Source organism: Dendrobates tinctorius, unplaced genomic scaffold (assembly GCF_039654945.1).
Source record: "Dendrobates tinctorius isolate UK_male_01 unplaced genomic scaffold, ASM3965494v1 ptg000075l, whole genome shotgun sequence".
In the NCBI taxonomy this organism is placed as follows: Eukaryota; Metazoa; Chordata; class Amphibia; order Anura; family Dendrobatidae; genus Dendrobates; species Dendrobates tinctorius.
In genome coordinates, this window is record NW_027361743.1 from 32,185,488 (window position 1) to 32,191,487 (window position 6,000).

At 45.5% G+C, this 6,000-nt stretch overlaps 1 protein-coding gene across 1 annotated transcript in view; it reads right to left on the reverse strand.

Annotated features, from left to right (window-relative positions):
• The window catches only part of SLC46A3 (solute carrier family 46 member 3), a 47,136-nt gene extending 46,332 nt beyond the window's left edge, over nucleotides 1–804 (reverse strand). The window contains exon 1 of the mRNA XM_073583155.1: nucleotides 727–804. The gene's annotated coding sequence lies outside the window, so the exon portion shown is untranslated. The remainder of the gene's footprint in view (nucleotides 1–726) is intronic.
• Between the last annotated feature and the right edge of the window lie 5,196 nt (nucleotides 805–6,000).

Here is a 6,000-nt window from a genome sequence, read left to right on the forward strand (position 1 = left end):
CCGCAGCGGTTTCACACCTTCTCCATTGTAGAGGTGTGAAACCGCAGGCTAATCCGCAGATAAACCGCAGGTCTTTTGACCTGAGAATTTACCTGCAGATTTTTCCAAATCCTCAGGACCTAAATCTACGTGTGCACATAGCCTTATAGTTCCCATCACACAGATAGCCAGCAGCTCTTGTTCTGGCCAGAAGATTTTTTAAGTCGCCACCACGACACGGTAGACTCTTTTGACCGAACTCTACTCTAAACTATTAAACATTTGTTAAAATATGCAATACAATTTAGGCATATTTTTATTTATTTTTCAATTTTTTCAAAATGGCCAATAATTTCACATACAGGTGATAAATATTGCCACATCATGACCAGACCACATATTACCACCACATAGTGACCAAATAATATCACATACAAAGAACAAATACCTCCACACCATGTCCAGACCACATATTACCACCACAAAGTGACCAAATAATATCACATACAAGGAACAAATACCACCGCATCATGCCCAGACCACATATTACCACCACATAATGACCAAATACTACAATACTGATCAGTAATAAAAAAACACTAGTAATATCACCATAAGTGCCATTATACACAGGAGATCTGGACTTGGTGTCCAGTGTCTGTGCACAGGTAATACAGTGGTCACTGGTGACATTGTACCCGGGACCGTTGTATATAGTATCAGTGTATAGGTAACACACTGACTCACCAGTGATGCCTCTAGGTGAAGTCTTTCATCTTTAATCCAGCACAGACCACCATCACTTCTTCCAGCCAGGGCTCATCTCTGCAGGAAATAACACAGTTATCTACAGCACTGCTTGCAGAACACATTACTTATTTTTCCCAACTTCTACATTACACCACATGAAGAAAATAAAAGGCGACATAGTATCACGCTGCACAGTAACAGGACCGCCTCCCCCATTTAAAACAGTATACTCAAAAAATAAAATAAATACGGGTCAATGTCCTTTTGACATTGTCCTTGATGAGATTTGAACCCAGGACCCCAGTGCTGCAAGGCTGCAGTGCTTATCACTGAGCCACCATGCAGGCAAAATTAACTCACTTAATGACCAATCGTAGTTTCACTGTACCATCCGTGCGTGCGCGGTAGTGGTGAGAGACTTTACTATGCGTTTCTGGAGCTGTAATTACCATGGATGCTGGCACCAGATTTGCCTTCCAATAGATGCTCATTAAAGGATTTAATTATTCATGCCAATTACAGGGGCTCTAAATTGTCATAGACGGCTGTTGTGTATTACAACATCAACTGCAGACTCAGTTGAGCAGTGGTTAATTTGCTTGACTGCTGCCTTCCTTGGTGTGGTAGCCGTTTATCACGATCCCTCTCAAGATTCTAAACTTGATTCATTGTACTCCAAGAACACCAGCGTGTAACGGAGCCCGTATGGCACGGGGGGGGGATTGGTCGGGAGGAGAGCGGCTCGCTTTGTGGGCAGGTCCAGATCTGTCTTGAATGCTGCAGCCAGGATCATATTCCTCACCAATCGTTACACCGATGCCTCTACCTTGTGCCAGTCATTACACTGGCTACCCATCCACTCCAGAATTCAGTATAAACTTATTACCCTCACTCACAAAGCCCTCCATGGCTCAGCACCACCCTACATCTCCCTTGTTTCAGTATACCACCCTACCCGCGCCCTCCGTTCTGCTGATGACCTGAGATTAGCATCCTCAATAGTCAGAACCTCCCACTCCCGTCTCCAAGACTTTACACGTGCCGCGCCAATTCTTTGGAATGCACTCCCCAGGTCAATACGATTAGTCCCCAATACCCACAATTTTAAGCGTGTCCTGAAAACGCATTTATTCAGACTGGCCTACCACCCCAACACATTAACCTAATCTATCCCTGTGTGGCAGAGCCAAAAGTTTTACCATAACCAGGTTCCCCGCATCATGTTCCCACATGCTTTATGCCTCCATTAGCCCTCTGTGTCTGTACTGTTACACACTTAACATTATGGCTGGTCCATACAATCAGAGCAACTGTTACCACCCACCTTTCGTGTCTACCTCTTTCCTCATAGACTGTAAGCTTGCGAGCAGGGCCCTCACTCCTCTTGGTATTTGTTATAATCTACTGTATGTGATTATTGTTATGCTGTAATGTCTATTGTCTGTACAAATCCCCTCTGAAATGTAAAGTGCTGCGGAATATGTCGGCGCTATAAAAATAAAATTTATTATTTATTATTAGATGCGGAAGGCAGAGAGAAAACACCCCTTGCTTAACAATGGCGAGGATGGCCTCCAGGACACAATGGCCGCCCTGTCTTATCAATCAGCTTACCAAAGGCAATGCACAGGGACTAATTTGATGACTATTCGCAGTTTCTCTGTATCATCCATGTGTACACAGCTGTTGTGGTACAGGGCCTCATCTTCAAAAAAATTTTTTAATCAAATCCACTTCACATACTTTTTAGATTCATCCATTTTTTGGGGATTATATGTTATTCTAAGTCTTTTAGCTATCCAAATTTGTTCTCGCTGCACTTGTTCTGCCCTTACCCATATTTAGCTTCCTTTTGCAGCCCCCTAGCCCTTACTACGACCATTTCACAGCCATTTTAAAACACCAAAGTTCGGGTCGCCATTGACTTTTATTGGATTTGGGGTCAAGATCGGATACGAACCAAACTTTTAACTATAGTTCGGCCGAACCTGACGAACCCAAACATCCATGGGTCTGCTCATCCCTAGTTGGGACCTGTGGATTTATTTTTTGTTCATTATTTCAGAGTTGTGGCACACTGAACTTTATCATTTTTACTTAAGTTTCACTACATGAGTTTTTTTGTGAGACGAGCTGTAGTTTTATTAAGGTGGCATTTGTAAGGCCATGTACACACACAGCGTAAATGCTACTTTTTTTTTGTTTTTTTTCGTTTTTCATGCAGATGTGAAGCAGCGTTTTTACTGCTTTTTTTATAGCACAGAAAAGCTTTGATTCTTTAGTTCTTTACATGCATTTTTTCATGTTCCATATAGAAGCCTCTATGTAACAAACCTGTGGCCGTAACTGCAGCATCTTGCCCTCTGCCATACAGAGTGAGTAAAAGTTGCCAAAGCCCTGACCACTTGGATCTCTCCTGTCTCGGATCCAGGGTGGTTGGGAGCTATGAGGTATGATAGAAGATGTTTCACAAATTGGATTACTACTGCCCAGATACTGCTGTGACAGCACAGGAACAATAAACAATGACACTGTGTGACTTTATATATGATGTTGAGAATTATTTTTCTTCTCCATCTGCTACTGGCCTCCTTGAAAACTTGGGTAATGGCTTACTCCAGAGTTTACTGCATGAGGGACAGCAAGGTGCATAGTGGATGAAGAGACAGGGCCAGTGAGACACGTTGCAGACAAAGAGACATTATAGTGGCAGCGAGGTTTGTGGTGGATGAAGAGACTTGGGCAGTGAGGCACATGGCGGATGAGACATTACAGGGGGAGTGAGGCACGTGGTGGATGAAGAAGCACATGGTGGATGAAGAGACAGGGACAGAAAGGCACATGGTGGATGATACATTAAAGGGCGAGTGAGGCACATGGTGGATGAAGAGACAAGGGTAGCTAGGGACATGGCAGATGAGACATTACAGGGGCAGTGAGGTTTTTGGCGGATGAAGAGGCATTACAGGTATAGCGAGTTGCATGCTGGATGAAGAGAAGGGCAGTGAGGCACATGGCAGATGAGAAATTATCGGGGTAGTGAGGTGCGTGGTACATGAAGAGATTACAGGGTCAGTGAGGCAAGTGGCTGATAGAGACTTTACGTGAGCAGCGATGACCATTTATATTTTCAGAGGGCTAGGCAGCTGCTGAGAAGAACTTATGGCTGCTGTTTTTTACCACAAGGTTAGAGGAGACTGGGTTTTTATGAAGCTGGGAAATTTCCATCACCTGACCTTTCCTAATGATGATAGTGAACAAGCCATAACCCTAACAGGCAAATTATGGTCTGAAACCTTGGTCAAAGATATCTGAGCACACAAATCTCAAAGTGTGTCCAACTTTTGTATCTGCCAATTTTCCTTATTGTAATTTTTTAAAGGGAACCTGTCACCCCCCCCAGGCGTTCTTAAGTAAAAGAGCCACCTTGTGCAGCACTAATGCCGCATTCTGTCAAGGTGGCTCTTTTATTTAGCGTCCCTTCCACTGCCGAAATAATCATTTTTAAAATTGGTCAGACATACCTGATATGTGACAGGGGAAAGGTCTTTCCCCCCGGACACAGATGCCTCACATACGTCAGTCATGTCCAGCTTTTGAATTTGGCGCCGCCTTCTCAGTGTTCATTTCTTTTTCTCGCGCCTGCGCTGTAATATTCTTTCAGTGGTGCAGCAGGACCTGTGATGACGTCCGCACCATGTGACCAGTAGGGGCGGAGCTCAGCAGAGCAGTGGTGCAGCAGGACCTGTGATGACTTCAGCACCATGTGACCCGTAGGGGCGGAGCTGAGCAGGGCAGCGGCGCAGCAAGACCTGTGGTGACGTCAGAATATTATAGCGCATGAACGCTGAGGAGGCGGCGCCAAATTCAAAAGCAGGACATGACTGAGGTATGTGAGGCGTCTGTGTCCAGGGGGGAAAGACCTGCCCCCTGTCAAATATCAGGTATGTCTGACCAATTTTAAAAACAATTATTTCTGTGGTGGAAGGGACGCTAAGTTAAAAAGCCACCTTGAAAGAATGCAGCATTAGTGCTGCACAATGTAGCTCTTTTACTTAAAAACGCCTGGACGGGTGACAGGTTCCCTTTAAATGTAAAAACTGACAAAATATATATTTTAGAGATCATTTCACCTTCAATTTGCCTAACTGTTCACAATAACAGTAATTTTGACCAGGGGTGCCCAAACTTTTATATGCCACTCTATACCATATCTGCTTAGGGTGGTTTCACATTAGCGCTTTTTAAGTGCACGCACGGCCGGGGGTAGCTCCGCCCCCGAGCCGGCTCTCTGCCCGGCGTGCCCGCCCCTTGCTTGTAGCGCCGCCTCCTAGCGCACAGCGGCGCCTGCGATCGGCGCACCCTATCTTTAGCATAGGTTGCGCAGATCGTGCGCAGGCCGTGCGCTAGTTGCGCTTTGACCTGCGCTGCGCACTTTTGACGGTGCGCCGTGCGCGCCAAAATCCGAAAAGTTTTATTTTGGCGCGCACGGCGCACCGTCAAAAGTGCGCAGCGCAGGTCAAAGCGCAACTAGCGCACGGCCTGCGCACGATCTGCGCACCCTATGCTAAAGATAGGGTGCGCTGATCGCAGGCGCCGCCGTGCGCTAGGAGGCGGCGCTACAAGCAAGGGGCGGGCACGCCGGGCAGAGAGCCGGCTCGGGGGCGGAGCTACCCCCGGCCGTGCGTGCGCTTAAAAAGCGCTAATGTGAAACCACCCTTATTTGGGTAAAATGAATAATGGAAGTATTCACAAAGATATGGACAAATTTAAAAGTCCCAGCGGACTCAATAATCACAGACACCAGATATACCTGACAGTAGTGGAGAAATCTATACAGACGTAAAGACTATTTGGTGAGTATCACGGTTAATGGATTTACTTTTATCAAGGAGCTCTTGTGATTCCCGCATGCCATGGCTCTAGACGTCTGACAAGTGCCACTCTCCTGCTTTCAGATCTATACATTGATTTAATTCTGCATTCCAAGTCAAGGTCATAAGGGTGTGGAGTGTTTTATGTGACGTTTTCAATTACTTATGTAAAGGTAGTTTATGGTGTATTTAGCTATTTCAGTGAGAACTGGATTTTAAAGCACCACTCCAGCATTTCTTTTTTAATTTACCGCTCGAGTGGTGCCACTAATTTAAGTTCCCTGTCCTTAGGCTTATACTTACCAGCCACTGTCTTCTTCTGTTCTTGGTGCCGCTCTGTTCGTTTTCTGCAAGTTGTGACCTGACAAATCTCTCCAGTATTTTCTGGACAATCTGG